At 36.4% G+C, this 17,500-nt stretch overlaps 1 protein-coding gene across 6 annotated transcripts in view; it reads right to left on the minus strand.

Annotated features, from left to right (window-relative positions):
- LOC107655276 (transcription factor Sox-2-like) overlaps nt 1–17,500 on the minus strand; it is a 61,063-nt gene that overhangs the window by 40,194 nt on the left and 3,369 nt on the right. The window contains exon 1 of one of the 6 annotated variants that reach the window (XM_016442723.1): nt 865–928. The exons of the other annotated variants lie outside the window; for them this stretch is intronic. The gene's annotated coding sequence lies outside the window, so the exon portion shown is untranslated. Of the gene's footprint in view, nt 1–864; nt 929–17,500 lie in introns of those variants that run through there. 6 annotated transcript variants of the gene reach the window in all.

Consider the following 17,500-nt stretch of genomic DNA (forward strand, 5'->3'; position numbering starts at 1 on the left):
TCTATGCATCTATGCATCTATTCATTTTAATTTCTTATACTGATCATAATCCACTCAGGATAAACCTTCATCTTTCTAAATATAAAATGCCAAGACCGTTTATTGGTCCTAAGTCATGTAGGATGTTTCAGAGTTTCCACGCTTTCATGGTGACAGCACTCTTCCAAATTAGTAAGCTTAAACTCATCATGCTTAACTAAAGGCTTGTAATGTTTTGTGTGGGATGTTTTTACATTCATACGACAGAAAATATATGTCATTCACTGAGATTATCACTTCTCTGTGTGTGATCTACCTGCCACATTGACTAAACATCTTGAAAACAGTTTTAACAGCTGCAGAACACAGGACCAAAACCATCACAGCCACTTCCTTAGTTAAAGGCATGAGCCAGGACCAAGAGATGAAAGCCTTGAGCTACAGACAGGAGGAAATGCAGGCAAAGTTATCTGCAGAGTTACATCATAGACTGTGGATGTGCTTCAGGCTACCAGTATAGCGAAACACTTTTGAGCCATAAGTTCTTCTTCATTTAATTATATGTATGTGTTCTAAGTGGGAAAAAAATCTATAACACCTTTATTAAGGAAGATCTCAACGGTCAGATTGACGACACGACTGCAAAGACATTTCCAAATTAGTGAATAGCAGGTCTGTGTGTGCATATTAATTTTCTAGGTATTCTGAGGACCTCAGGGTCTTCTTGCTTTTGAAATGTTTAATTAAATGACTTTGCCTCATCATCCGGGAACGAAATGAAAGAGGGAAAACAGTTTGCCCAACCTCCAGAACAACACAAAAGACATTATTCGAAATCACCACTTACAGCAAATAAGGTGCAAAGAACATATGGCTTATATTTACCCATCTTGTCTCGCTCCAGTTGAATTCAATTAAAAGGCGTCTGACTTGGAAATATAGAGTGCCGGGACACTAAGCTGACACACTCTGGTGCCTTAAAATACACTGGATTTTCCAACCAATCCAATTCAGTATTGATTAGGTCACTGACACACAACCAAAGACTCCCTTGAGTGGCATCAACAACCCAGTGTCAGTAGCAGTTTGCGATATTTGAATAGCCGTTCATTGTCTTAACACAACAAATGCAGCACCATCAAGGTGTGAACAACTAACCCAATGGAAGCCAATGAAACTTGCTGTAGTGACGCTACAATGTTCTGAATGGCTGCCAGGGCATTGCTATATGGTTGCTAGGATGATCTCGATAGTTGCTAGGGCATTTTCCGGGTCTTCTGGGTGGTTGCTAGTTGGTTACATACTGGTCTACATCAAAAGAGCACCATCAAGGTGTGAACAACCAACTGAAATTGTCGTAATGGTGCTAGGATGTTCTGGATGGCTGCCAGGGAGTTGCTATTTGGTTGCTAGGGTGTTCTTGATGGTTGCTATGGCATTTTTTTTACATTTTGCTAGTTGGTTACATACTGGTCTACAGCAAATGAGCCACATCAAGGTCACATTAAGGTGTGAACAACTAAGCCATTGAAAACCAATTGAACTTACTGAAACGATGCTAGGGCGTTCTGGAAACTTGACAAGGAATAGCAATGTCACTGCTAGGGTGATCTCAATAGTTGCTGGGACATTTTCTGGGTCTTCTGTGTGTCTGCTAGTTGGTTACATACTGGTCTACATCAAAAGAGCCACATCAAGGTGGGAACAACTAACCCAATAGAAACCATTTGAACTTGTCACAATGATGCTAGAATGTTCTGGACAGTTCTCAGGGCATGGCTATGTGGTTGCTAGGGTGATCTTGATAGTTTCTGGGGTATTTTCATGGATTTCTGGGTGGTTGCTAGTTAGTTACATATTGGTCTACATCATTAAATCCACATTAAGGTGTGGACAACTAACCCATTAAAAACCAATTGAACTTACCGAAATGCTAGGATGCTAGAATGCTAGGGCATTCTGGATGCTTGACAAGGAATTGCTATGTCATTTCTAGGGTGATCTCGATGGTTGCTAGGGCATTTTCTGGGTGGCTACTAGTTGGTTACTTACTGGTCAACGTCAAAAGAGCCACATCAAGGTGTGAACAATTAACCCAATATAAACCGATTTAACTTGTTGCAATGAAGCTTGGTTTTTCTGGGTGATTCCCAGGACATTTATTTGTGGTTGCTAGGTGCCTCTTTCAATGTCCACCAGACTTTTCTAAGTCCAGATGTGTATGTTTCCTCAATAAACTACATAAATCAAGGTCTGTAACACACATTTTAGGGTAAGTTACTTGTTTAATAGAATTGTTCAAAATCCTTAACATAAATAATACTAGTAGCAATGCTAGCTTGTTAGCCTCAAGCACCAAAAATCGCGGCTGACTTAGCAGTAGTAAGAAATACATTTCAAGTAACTAAAAATTGCTCCAAACAAATTGGTGAACATTTCTGACAGAGTCTCTAAGAAAACCACGTGCCTGTTAATCAAAGTGCATAGACACAAACACAAGACACAGGTGCTATCAAAAATCCAGATAGGGCTCTGTAGCACAGAGAAATCATACGGAAACAGGGCTCCAGCAACCCTCATATAATGAAGAGATAGATAACAGAACACTTGCTCACTGTAACGGCAATAATAGATCCGTATAAATTGCATGGGGTTGCTGATGCATTGACACAGTGCTTACTAGACAGATACTCCAACAGCAGACATACCGATGGGTTTTGTTTACCGGCCAATTTGAATTCAAATAAAGCTTTGCTTTCGCTGACTGCACATCATTATCCGTGAGACTATAATCCCACCAGCAAATCCTACAGCTTCCAGAGCCAGACCTTTTGTTTGGGATTACTGGAAGCTTAGCCTATAACAAAGAGAAATGAGGCATTTCCCTCATCCTCCGTAATTAAGTGTGAAGAGTTGTTTCAAATCCAGATGAGAAACTGGACACACCACAGGATGATACCTCTTAGACTTTGGTGACATGGGCGATGGCAGGTGTCCCTTGCATTTCCATTTTTTATGAATGTCATAAGATATAGTCTTTGAGAACATATCATAAACGCAGAATCCAACATCATGGACACCTTGGCTTTTCTTGGTCCTTGATTGTCTTTTGTTTGCCTTGTTTCTTTGAACAGTAATATTTATATTAAAGATTTTCAAATAGTGAATTTGATTCCAGAAAAAAGTTCAAGATTTTATTCTTCACTATTCAGCTAATAGCCTATTGATACCTAAGCAGTGTTGGGGGTAACGCATTACAAGTAAGGTGATTTACGTAATCAGATTACTTTTTGAAAGTAACTAGTAAAGTAATGCATTACTTTTTAATTTAGAAGGAAATATCTGAGTTACTTTTTGAAATAAGTTACTTTGTTTCCCATGACTTGACTGACAGCTCTCGTGTTGCCATGTTGAGAGAAATCGGGAGTAAGTGCAGAGGTGTTGTGTGCGCTGTGTAAACATGAGGTTACTGTAGTTCTAAATGTGAAAATGCATTTACTCATCACACTTGCACAAAAACAGATTCAATATTCCTCACAATTGTGTGCGCTGTGTGAACATGATGCTTACTGTAGTTCTAGACTAAATATGAACATGTATTTATTTACTCATCTCACCTGCACAAAAACAGATTCAGTATTCCTCAAAATAAATAAAAACAGTCAAATGAAAACTCATAATATTATACAAACATGCAATAATTAACTATGTTAAATAAAACAAATATCATTTATGTATTTAATCCCATTTTATTAATCCATGTCTTTGCTACTGACCTTCAATGATCCAATTCAACCATATTAAGCAAAAATGACACATTTGTGTTTCATTTTTGTTATTGCTGAATAGTGTTGAACTTTCTTCTCCTGCGTCATATTCTTCATGCAATTTGTTTGAGCTGCACCCTCTACTGTACAGACGTGAAATTACATGTCCTTCAGTCTGAGGCGTATTCATTTCACTTTTGTTGTGAAAAGGGCTTTTACATTTGTAAAAGAAGAACGCTTTTATATTAAAAACAAACAAGCAAGCCCTGGCCAGATTTAAAAAGTAACTCAAAAGTAACATAACGCATTACTTGCCATAAAAAGTAACTAAGTAATGTACTTAGTTACTTTTTAGGGAGTAATGCAATATTGTAATGCATTACTTTTAAAAGTAACTTTTCCCAACACTGTACCTAAGCATTTGGCTACTTGGGTTATTGAGTTGCTCAGGGTTCTTGAGTTCCTGTATTGTCATTTGAAGATTAAAAAAGCTCTTGCTGCACATGATGGGTTGTTCATATTTAGAGTATTGCCTTTCGGGTTCATAAATGCACCATAGATGTTTTTTTCTGAAAAAAACTAGAGATTCAAAAGTTCTTTGTGGAATTTCTGATTGGAACCTCTATTATTTAGAGTGCAGGACAAAAAAAAATATCTCCATCTTTATTCAACATTTCACTAACCAATGCTTTACTGAAACCTGTCCACAACCTTACTAAAACTGCATTCTCCTACAAACTTCCCCTCAGACTGACACTGTTAATTGGAGAGTTTCCACACATCATGGACTTGGGGAGCATGTGACTCAGTCAATCTCTGGCCTCGTTGAAGTGTTTGAATGGGCCGCTTGTTCCCAGTAGAGGAAACGCACAGTGTTCCAGCGCTGGCAGGTTGTGCGGAGATATCTGTATGGACACTGGCTCTGGACCACCATCTGAGATGAGCAGAGACTGGGTTTGATGGCTGTCCAGTGCACCGGATCAATACAGCTATCTTGTGGACTTTTTCTCAAGCGAAGGGAAATCCAGCAAAAAATAAAGACCGGCCTTGTGTGAATAGAGGAAGATCAATGTGGTGTCACACTCCTTCCAGATCACAGACAATGCGACAATGGCCAGTTTTTGGAGATGCTATTAGGCTGTTCTAAATTACACTGAAAACAGATTTATGTTGGGGTGGTTAGATGAGACAACGTCATCTTCTGAACAATTTGCAGACTTTCAGTCAATTGTAGCTATATATATATATATGACAAGTATTTTACTTATATATTTGTATGGAAAATGGAATAGAAGACCCGCAGGAAAGAAAAATCGCAAAAAGAGATTTTAGAGTTTGATTTTCCAAGTCTGAAATAAAATGCCAGATATTTCAATAAAGATGTGGTTTTCTCATGAATATATTTATTACATCTGAGACAAACTTGAAACCTCATGAGCTATAAATAGCAACCAATTAGAAATAAAAATTAACTGGCAAACATTAGGCAAGCCATAGCATACTTTGAGATAATATAGAGATATTTTCTGAAACTAAAAGAGATATTTGTGAGATTCCTTGGATTTTTTTCTCGGGAGATGTAAAACGAAATGTCTCAGTTTGTTCTTCCTTTACAGTAATCCTATTGCTGTCTAGGAAAAACAATTGAGAGTCCAAGAGTAATAGTAATTTTTCTTTCCCACAGGTTTGGTAACAGCTATTTCTTTTGCAGTTTTATTTCATTCCTAAGAAATGTAAAACATTTAAGACACTAAGAACCCTATGTGTCTTGTGAGCAATGAAAGAGCAACCTCTGAGCAATAAATGCTTCTCTGGCGAGGTGTGTATTTAGTGGCAGATGCTAAGCTCACGTGAAGGCTATAATTATTATCATAAAATAAAATGACTTCAAAGCTTCACCGGTTTTTAAGACACATTCAAGATATAGTTCCTAAAACTCCAAATAGGCTTCCTTAATGAACTCAAGCTCCTAATTGGATTTTTAAAAGTTTCATACAGGAAAAAAAAAACACAATTAACTCCGAGCATCGAGTCAGGCTTGAGCGCCTCCCGTGAGTAACATTCACTCATGCACACACACTTCATGACCGAACTGCAGGGAGGTCTCGTGCTCAGACGGACCGGCCATGACTCCACGCGCTTTTCTTTACCCCTTGTTTATACTGTAGTTGTAGAATTTCACAACTAGCCCATAAATACCACCAGCTCATGGGAAGATAAAATCACAAGTGTTTGCCTGTGTGTGAAAAGCAAAGAAAACGTGAGTTATGGAGGCGTAGGAACGTCCACTCCGCTGTGGGAAACGGCCTACGTTACGACACTCTCCTTTAAATGGCATCATAAAGCACACACGCGCGTTTACACTCACTGACAAGTGCACGCAACAGTTTGCGGCATCTGTGTGTGTGTGCGTGAGCTGTTCCATCACCTCCCACTGTTAACATCTGCTCCGTTTAACGCTGCCATGTAACTCTGCCACACTGATACATGCTAATAGAATCAAATGAATCACACTGCTAGCTCTTATCACGTTACATGCTCTGCTCATGCGCTGATAGATGGCATTAATACAGCTCCAGCGGAGAGAGAGTGCATTGACATGAAGAGCTTACAAAGAAAATCTAGTTTCAGTGCAAAAAAGATGAGCATTTTTCCTTTTAAGACACTAACAGATCTGTAGTCAAAGGTAACTGTTTTGACAAATGGCAATGTCCCCGGTTTTTTTATGTAATTTTATTATATATTGCGCCTATATCATATAACAGACTTATTGTTCATACAAGCAAGACATTTTACTTAAGCATCACCTTTTTCACAAATGTTTCTCCTGAAATTCCTTAGACTCAAATGAGACAATCCTTGACATACAGCACACATATTGAGCTAAGACAGATCTTAAAATATGTGTTTTCTAGAGGCTCAGAGGAGGTCGCAGTAATGTCTCAAACTGTGCTCCGACAACTGTACTGTCTGCGGTCAAAATGGACAAATCGCTAGATGAGAAACCAAATGCTTAATCCAATCAATTTTTAGAGCTTTATACTCTTGCAGTATATTCTTAAAAAATAAACGTTCCTAAATGGGGTTTTCGCAGCAATGCCATAGAAGAACCATTTTGGGTTCTCCAAAAATATTTCAATGAGAAGTTCTTAGTTTGAAGAAAATAATAATCTAAAGAACCTTTTTTTTTTTTTACATTATAAAGTACCTTTTGTTAAATAGAAAGTTTCCATTGATGCTAAAGATTCTTCATAGAACCATAAATTCCAATAAGGAACCTTTATTTTTAAGAGTGTAGAAGAACCATTCTTAAAATAAACTTTTTTTCCCCCCTTAATGTAAAGAATCCATTATAAATCCATCAGTACTTCAAATTTTTTCCACTATAAAGAACATTTGTGCTATTGAAAGATTCCATGGATCTTAAATGTTCTTCAAAGAACCATCAATGTCAGTAAAGAAACTTTTAAGACTGTACGATTTTCTAAAGATATTTCTAAAGATAAATCCGACGCAAATGCACTTAAATCTACTAAAATGATAGACCACTGAGAACTCCGTCGAGACTCCTGAGAAAGTCACCTTCTGAGCAATAAACCGTCCTGGCTGACATCTTTAACCAGAGTGCAGTTTCAGACATTGTCAAGCTCTCTTTTGAATCTCGAGTGAGATTACTAGGGTCTTTTTTTTTTCTCAGGAATATATTTATACGCTTAAATCTCTGTTTAATCTCATTGTGGTCTCTGAGAAATAATGGTGATATTAAAGAGACTTTCAAACCAAATGTGAGATAAAAAATCAGTGTAAACAAACATCGTTTTTGTATTGTTACAACCAAGATACAACTCTCAGGTCTTTACTCGCCAAAACTCGGTCACAGAAGAGCCGTCACTGTCCTTTAGATGAGGAGATCTCCAGAACGAGATCGTCCATCGGCTGGGACAATGACAGCTGCCTGCATCTGACCCAGTATTGATGCACCAGCATTTGGATCCCGTCCTGACACACATCCAAGACACGACCACCCCAGTCTTGTATTGATGTTTTCTGCAAAATCAATAAAAATGATCTCGGGAGTCCATACGCCATTTGGCAGCTCCATTTTGTGATGTCTTCTTAAAGAATATAGGAGACATACTGTACAATGGGCCAGTCGAGCGCATGTAATTTGTCAAGCTAATCTGCTGCAGTCTTACATTGATTTTTTCCCCTTTCTTTTCAGACTCCTTAGCCTCTGGTCATTACAGCACAAAAACTTACTTAGTCATAAAGTGTGTTAATGTACGGGTCACAATAACGTCCATTTTCTTGCCCTCTGGTAATTTCTTGGCTTTCTTCGCCTTTGCTCAAGAATCTTTTTTATGGGTCAGTGTCCCTCTGCAGCTAATGTTGGGAAGATGCTCAGGACGGGCCGAACGGCTGAGTGCATCTCAGTATTTGTGCTAATATATGTCATTCATTTAATAATAAATGGGATAAAATACACATAGTCTGATTATATTTAGGGTGGAATTTTGACCACATAAATTAAGATTTCTGAATTACAGCAACCCAATGAGCCTGATTATTTTCGAGTAAATCTTCGTAAATTCATTCTTGCATTAATTGCTGCATTCCCTTTATTGTAACAATTGACGTAAAAAATGGTTTGTGAAGGAAATTGATTTCATGAATGAAGCCCAATGTAGAAAGCTTCTAAAGAGCTATGCAAGTACATTTTAATGTGGATACTGCATTAAAGTGCATACACAATGGTTAGTTCTGACTCTGAATTCAGAAAGTGGTTTCAAAATGCCAGTAAATGCACACTAGTGACCACAAGTGGAAACAGCATTTGTTTTTGACTAATGTACTTAATTAGCAGAATTTCAATGAATATGCTGGGTTCAGTACAAGTCAAGCTCAATTTTGACTTAATGTGGATTACAACAAAAAAAAATGCATCTCATCCCTTCTTTTCTTTAATTAAGCAAACATTTAGGTTGAACTGTAAAAAAATAAAAATCAGTAAGTCATGGCAACATATGGTTTCGCATTGCATAATGAATTTCAACTTCATTTATTACGTTATGGTAGATTCAACTAGACAATATATGTTTATTATTATTAACTATACTTAATTTAAGGCAGCAACTTTAGGTTTTTTAAGTTGAAGTAGGTGGAAATTTTTACAATATAAGTAAATCGGTCTGATCTTTCCGAATTTCATTTTTTTTATTTATGTTAAACCATGTATTTTATGAGTTGAAAAGGGTTTCAGGGTTTCATCATGCCAACATTGCATATTGCATATTGCTTACATATTGCGTCTATAACAGTGAGTATTTTAATGTTTACGATGGGCTCCATTCACTTCTATTGTAAGTACCTCCGAGTTCTGCGCTGAAATACTTTTAATAAATGCACTAAAAAGGGTTTTATTAAAAAAAGGGCCTTGTGTTGTAGCTTAAACCACCCTTTACCTGTCTTGGCTTAGCGCTCGCTGCGGCGGCATTGACCACCAGTGCATTAAATGCATCTCTTAAGAGCGCGATAATGCAGCGAGACCCTAAACCCGGGCGCAAAACACGGCATTACGCTTCTCCCGACGTACTCTAGCGTGCTGTTTCCATAAGGGCGCAAACAGATGGGGAATTGTTACTATCTGGCATCTTTTTAAATAATCTAGGTATATCCATTGCACTTGGATGTTGCCGCTTTTGAATCTGTGTTTGTCCTGTTTGCCAAACCTATCATTTACACCAGGGCTCTTAAAGGAAGAAAAGCCCCCCTCTTATGGCATACGTGTCACCCTCTCTCTTTAAGGCTTTACCCCTTGTGTGCTTATCTGCTCCAGTCAAATGTATTTCTTATCGAGAAGGGAAAAAAAAGTCCATGAAGCTGCTTGACAATACGGCGTTATCAAATTTCCTCAGCCCAGTCGGCGTGTCATTCAGTCAGTCAGATGGTCTCGGGTTTGATTGATGGATGGGCTTCGTGACAAATAAAACCTGGATCAACAGCTTTGCACCTCTCTCCTCATCGGAGACCTGCGTGAAACATTCCTCCGTAACAAAGGCGGGATTACGGATGCATTAGCCCGCCATCGACCACGGGCCTTCTAGTGCTGTCAATACTTTGCACATAATAACCTGAAGCCACGATAAGGAAACAAAAGGAGGGGAGATAGGAGCGAAAAATAAATCAATGGCCGAGTGGGGGAAAGTTTTTTCAAAGACACACATGCGCCGTCAGAGCGGGGGGACGAATTTTCCACCGCCGCTGCCGGATAATGGCCTCTGACACGAGGACAATGAGCCCTGAGGGTCCATCGGCGGTCAGTCGAGCGGCCACGATGGGCTCCGATAAGGGCCGGGATGAGCGTCCGCTCGCGCCGCATTCAATTACGCCATTAATCTCTGCATTGGGAGCCACCGACTTGAGCGACTTTTATGCCCGGGTTCTGATGCGTCTCGGGACGCCTTCCAGATATATCCTTTCGTATGGATTAAACGATATCCTTTCTGCTCGACGCCGGTGTACAACTCACTCCAAATCTTTTGCGCTTCTTCGGAAAAGCCGAGTGGCGTATCTGTAATGGCACTTCAAAGTAATCGGCGAAGGCTTCAGCAAATGACTGACTGAGAGGGGCCCGAGGTAATTGTTTCACCAATCCTAATTAATTAATTTCCTCCACCCTGTTTGCGCCGGCGTTCACACGGTTAGGGGCCGCCTCGGCAGGTAATAATAAATAAATAACTGAAGGCAGGCTCTGGAAAATTAATGAGAAAAGAGAAAAGAGGCCCTGCATGTTCTGTCTGCCGAGGACCGGCGCACAAAGACACAATAAACCGGCGAACAAACAGGTCCTTAGAAAAAAAATCACCCAGAAACAGTGAGCAAATTCAATTACAGAAGTAATTAGAAGATATAGGGCGAGACTGCCTTTTGGGACTGTGCCAGGAAACATGAATTAATAGGACAGAATAGGAGGAGGCCGTTGTAGTAATTAAGAGGCAATCACCTATGTCAATGAATACCTAAAAACAGGATGGAGAACTATTAATTCAGTGATCAAAAATATTTTGAAGATGATTAATACAGCAAATTCATTTAAAAAGACTAATTTCTGGAAAGATAGCAAGACAATTGCACATAATGTGCTCTTTCTGGCATTTATATTGCTAATTAAATTTCGATCATTTGCCGAGGTATTCTCGAATCTGTAAAACAGCACAGACAGCATTTGGCAAAAATGGTCTCAGCCGCTTGCAGATAGGGTACATGGAAATGCATTAGGCAGAGAATTTTCTTAATTTCATAAAAAAAAACAATAGTGTTTACTTTTTGAAATAAAATAATGAAATAATTCAAATAATTATACGCTGATAAAAATGTGTGTGAAATACAACAAAAGCATTACAAATAAACATTCCATTATAATTTATAATTATATAGTTTATTAACATTATAGTTAACTAAAACTATTTAAAAAAAGAAATTTAAAATAAAATGAAAAAAATATATATATATATATAAACTTATTTTATTTTAGCTAAACATTTCACTTCATTTTCAACATTTCAAACATTTCATTTTCATTTAGTTTGACCAATAACGCAATAAAAATAAAAATTTGAATTTACATAGATATTAAATAATAATAATAATAATAATAATAATAAAATCGCCAAGGCACTTAAGTATATTTTTGCTCTTCCCTGTACACACTCTCCTTTTCTGTCCTCTCTTTTCCACCTCTATCATAAAAGCGTCTGCTAAATTACTAAATGTAAATGTAAATGTAAAATGAAAAAACACACAAAGTCACTAAAATGTTAACTAAAATTCAAATTAAAATAAAAATGAAAAATGAATAAATAACACACACACAAAACAGTACTTCAGTGATACTAAAATAACACAGGTTACAAAAAATGAGTTTTGCAGTGATGCCACAGAAGAAGCATTTAAAAGAACTGTTTTTTTTTTCTTAGTGTGAAGAACATTTTAATGATCTAAAGAACCTTTTCAAACTAAAAGAACCTCTTGTGCATTGAAAAGGTTCCATGGATTTTAAAGATTCTTGATGGAACCATCAATGCCAATAAAGAATCTTTATTTTCAAGAGTGAACAATAAAAGAAAAAGAAGCATGAAACAAATCACAGAAATGAGGACATGTAGAATGACTTGTTAGTTTATGCCCTGCATTAAAAAAAAACGAATGCATATAAAACGAATGCATTTCAAAACATGATCAGAAACGAATACGACTCCAAGCCAGATGGTCTAATTTCGAGAGGAGATATTAAAGTAAATGCAATTTAGTCGTATTCAAATTCCTCCATCTAAAGGACAAAATAGATGCTAAATTTGAGGGCTGCTTTAATTTTACCTTAAAGATCTTTGGGACGGATCAGTCATTCTTTCAGTAAAATGGCAGATTTCCCCTACGCGACATTAACATATTCATATGCGTTAGCGGTTAAAGCCATTTTTGCAGATACGAGAGGCAAATTCCACTTAATATTATCAGAAGCCAGAATCTGACGGCATAAAAGACCAATTGCCTGAGGGGAAGGGATAACACTAATATGCTTTCAAATTTCAGCGCAGTATTTACACCGCGAGGTATATCATTTACTGCGGCGCGCTGGATGGACACGAAGGGCCGTGCGGTTTAGCGACTTCAATTATCATTTAAATAGACTTAAGTTTGAAGATCAAAACCACGAGTGTTGACTTGACTGAAGTCCAGAAGAGGCCTAATGCTCGGCCAGTCAGCAAAACAAACGGACTTAGCCACGCAATTAGCACCGAACGCCCTCGTATCAGCGGCGATCAAACGCTCGCTCCATTTCCGCCAAAGTTTATGTGCGCCGTGTCAAAGCCTTAAATGGTTTATCCCGATTCGAGCCTTCGCCGAGACGCCTAATTTTCTATTCAAAGCTATTGGAGGCCCATTCGGATAAATGAGAGTGATTAAAACCAAGATTGCAACAACATAAGTTGTCGCTCAAGAACATTCGAGGGACATCTGGTGTCACAGAGACCTGAGACAGTTAACAGGGAGATGAGAAGTTTCCCTCTTCACAGCCTGGCATCCAGTTGGCACGCGGCGCTTTGGTTGAATGCCAGCGAGGCTGCCATCTGTGTCCTTTAACCCTAAAGATGACAGATGTGGAGGCAGAGAGTGATTTGAGATTCAGCTCCGTAAACAAGAAGTGCTGCGACTCACGAGCGTTTCCTGTCATTCACAACCAGCCTAAATGAGCTCCATCAATTAGAAAAGTGCTCAAATTAAATCCATTTTCTCTTCAATACACAATAAATTGTGGTGAAATTGAAACTCGAGGGTAACAAATGATGGGCGACCTTTGATTGAAATCTCACAGGAAACTACAATATACAGATTCGCTCACTTTCAAACACTTTTGTTTTGCTTGGATTAATATTTAATACAGACACTATTGCTGTTGCCAATACCAATCCTAATTCACCAAATGTGAGTTTTCACTTGGCGTACGCTAAAACGGGTGAATAAGTCCTTTAAGCTTGAGCCAACCTAGATCACCATAGCAACCGCATGGCCATGCCTTAGCAACACTCTAAAAACACCTTAGCAACTGCATAGCAAAGCGCTGGCAACAAAGCCCTAGGATTGTGATGGAGTTTTGGTTGGGCAAACAACACTCACATGTTCTTCATTAAATAATAATAATAATAATAATAATAATGATTATTATTATTAGTATTATTATTATTATTGTTATTATTATTATACTTTGTTGTCATTGTTCTAAACAATAATAGCAATTGAAATAATAGTTATTAAAATGTATAATTATTAAAAAATTAGTAACAACAATACTCTATATTCATTTAAAATAATTAATATGATAAATGTTGTTAATAAAATATGTATTCTTATTATTCTTATTATTATTATACTTTGTTGTTGTTGTCAACAGTAATAACAATTTAAATAAAACGTATTAATATTATTTATTTATTAAAAATTACTAAGAACATCAATAATAATAATAATACTAATAATAATAATGTCAAAAATAAAGATGCCACAAGTGTAAGACCTGTTTTATTAGGGCTATTTGTTGTTGTTGTTGTTTATCAAAAATAATAATAATTATAAAGGTATAAAAGTTAATAATTATAAAAATATCAATAATAATAACAGCTAACAACAACAATAAAGATAATAATTTAAAAATATTTTTAAGATGTCACGAGTGTAAGAATTATTTTAGTACAGCTAATATATTATTATTAGTAGTAGTAGTAGTATTATTAAAACATGTCACAAGTAATTATTTTTGTATTATAATTGTCACAACTGTAAGTATTAGTTTAGTACAGCTAATTTTGTTGATTTTCCAAATGAAATCTCAACAAACATTGAAGTTATGTGTTTTCATAAAACATTTTGTATCAAATCAAACAACACATTTATGGGAGAATCTGTTGACTAATTAGAATCTCATACTATTGAATCCAAACTGAGTCAAAGTCAGTGTTCTTCTGCACTGAACTTGACTCTAGAGTCTTTGGGCACGGCTCAGCTCTGCCGACTCATGTTCCTTACAGTTCTGACCACCTCGGCACAAAGCACGAGAAGGCCTTTGCCTTCTGATTACAGTCTCATCTGCGCTTCGCTGGCACCTCAAAGCCCTGCCAGGTAAAATTGCCGTCTCCCCCTTGGCCCCCCTTTTGTAACATCAAGCTCTGTATCCCAGCCCGGCTGCACCTCTCGCTGGCTCATTCTTTACCCAAATGACAGTGTTTTTGGCCCAGTAATGGCTCTCATTTTCTCAGCGCCCAGCGGTAGCCTCACTTTTCATCAGGCTGGATCACTACAGCAGGTCTTCCTCTCAGTCGAGCACTAAAGAGCCCCGACACCCCCTACAAACAAATACATCATCTACATCATCATCTTAGCTGAATAAATACGCTTTCCGTTGATGTATGGTTTGTTAGGATAAGACAATATTTGGCTGAGATACAACTATTTGAAAATCTGAAATCTGAGGGTGCAAAAAAATCTAAATATTGAGAAAATCATCTTTAAAGTTGTCCAAATGAAATTCTTAGCAATGCATATCACTAATCAAAAATTAAGTTTTGATATATTTACGGTAGGAAATTTACAAAATATATATATATTTTTTTTACAGTGAATAATCTATTTACTTACTGATATAGTAATTTAAATATGCTAATACTGCTAATCCAGTTCAGATTAATTCTGAAAACCCCCTTAACATCTATCTATCTATCTATCTATCTATCTATCTATCTATCTATCTAATTATTTATCTATCTAATTATTTAAGATTTGAGTGAAAATTAACAGAAATCTGATCAAGTTATGCATGGTATACCATGTATGGCAGACATTTCAATTTTATGTCACTAATTCATAAAATGTATTTTTTTTTGTTTACCTTTTAATGCCAAGTGAAAAATCTAGAGCCCAGCACTCAACTTTCTATTTTTTTTTTAAGAAAATTCAAACTTAGTGTTTATTACATTGTAATTACATATGTAGTACTGTGTAATAACTAATGAATAACATTTATTAAATATACACCTATGTTCAGCAACGTCTAAATAGTTTTTGTTAATGTTATTAGAATTATGATGAACTATATTTGCATTAAACACATGAAACAATCAAATTATTTATTTGTTGTTTATTTATTTATTGAGATTTAAGTAAAAATGTGTGGAAATCTGATCAATTTATACATGGTATACTTTTTGTGACAATCTGTAGCACTTTCTTTGTAATTCCATGCACACAAATATGATATCACAAAACAATCTTAAATTAAAACAACAATAAAATCAATCATCAATTATCATATCGTAACATTAACATTGGATATTAAGTCAATTATATCCCACATAAAACCAGTAAAAGACTAGACTTGGGATTTTCTTGATGAGAAATTCCACTCTTTCTTTCTCATTGTGTGACTAACCGTTAAAAATTTGATTACTTGCGTCACACATTTCATAAAAGTCTCATTTACTTGTTCCGACTCTGAGAAAAGCTCGACCCGCTGGCTAGTCACCAGAATGCCGACATGACATGAATCAAATCCATACATCTTGATTTGGGTGACAGTCACAGCCTTTGAGATTTGAAAAGCTCAGTGGTTTCTTTTGCCTTTTGTGGAAGCAAAATTAAACAACTGTTGTTGACCTTCATTATATTGGAACACACAGCCAGTATACTGCGGCCGTACCCTGGGGACACACCATCCTGACCAGCCTCCCCAGAGAGAGCGCCAGGAATCCCTGTAATCCCACAACACACACACCGCACCTACATTTTACAAGCAAACAAATGTGTATCAATTACCACTGCTCAATACAATTATTCCATTTCAGTGTGCTTCCATTTAAACCTATCAGAGTGACACAGGATGTCATAAAGTCAGACTACAGAAGTACAAAGACAAACATTGCAATGCAGATGTTTAACTGTTATTGATCGTTTATTGATTTTGTAAGTTAATTATAGATGCACATACTGATTAGCAACTAATAAACAACATGTATTAAATATAGAATTATGTTTAGCAACGTCTAAATAATTTTTGTTAGTGTTATTTTAACTATTTTACATTAAATACATGAAACAACCAAATTAATGAAAAATCTTCATTATTATTATTTTTTTTTTTTTGTCAAGTGAAAACACACCATTTCCGCAATTTTTTTTGGAATAGCATGTTCTCAGATGAGAGATGAAAATTAAAGAAAATTAAAACACCAAAATGAGTGTTTATAACACTGTAATTACATATGTAAGTACTGTGTAATAACTAATGAACAAAATGTTTCAAATAGAATGTTCAGCAACTTCTAAATATTTTTTGTGAGCATTATTTTAATTTTGACTAGTTAAATTTACATTACACGAAACGACAAAATTACTGAAAATGTTTCACAAATTCAGCAAGCATTTATTTTAATGTCAACTTTTTTGTTGTATTGTGCATAGGATCATTGTTTTAAAGAAAATTCACAAATGTAAGTACTGTGTAATAACTAATAAACAGCATGTATTCATATATAATTATGATCAGCAACTTCTAAATAGGTTTTGTTAGTGTTATTATACAATTAATTTCACTTACATTACAAAACTACTAAAACTACTGTTTTAATTATTAAACTACCGTCAACATATTTTTTAATTCAGTAAAAAAAGCTAGATCCCAGCAAACCAACCTTTTTTGGAGTATCATGCACTCAGATGAGAGATGCATGGTAATTGTTTTAAATAAAATTCTAACTTTAAATGTTTAATTACATATGTAAGTGCATAATACCTAACGGACAAAACAAAAAGTAAATATTTTGTTGTAAATATAAATACCCTCTGTTAATTTTATTTTAAATGTAATCTTTTTTTATATACACTACGTGTAACATTAATGTAAAATTCCAAGAACTCTAAAGGGATTCAATTCAAAGTCAAATGAAAAAAAAGGCTACATCCCAGCATTCCACTTTTGGAGTGTGCAGCTCTCAGATTCTGATCCAGCATTCTCTGAATAAAGGTATTGTTGTTCAATTAACTGCTTATATGATTTTCCCTCTAATCCTATTTCTCTCTATCCTCTGTTCATGAGGGACGGTCTGCAGTGCTGGACAGCCTGTATTCCGGTGGCGCTCTCTGATATGCAGCGTTTGGCTGTGACAGGCAAGCTCAGATCAGGTCTTAACACTGCTTTGTGTTCG

Source organism: Sinocyclocheilus anshuiensis, unplaced genomic scaffold (assembly GCF_001515605.1).
Source record: "Sinocyclocheilus anshuiensis isolate Anshui unplaced genomic scaffold, SAMN03320099.WGS_v1.1 scaffold988, whole genome shotgun sequence".
NCBI lineage: Eukaryota > Metazoa > Chordata > Actinopteri > Cypriniformes > Cyprinidae > Sinocyclocheilus > Sinocyclocheilus anshuiensis.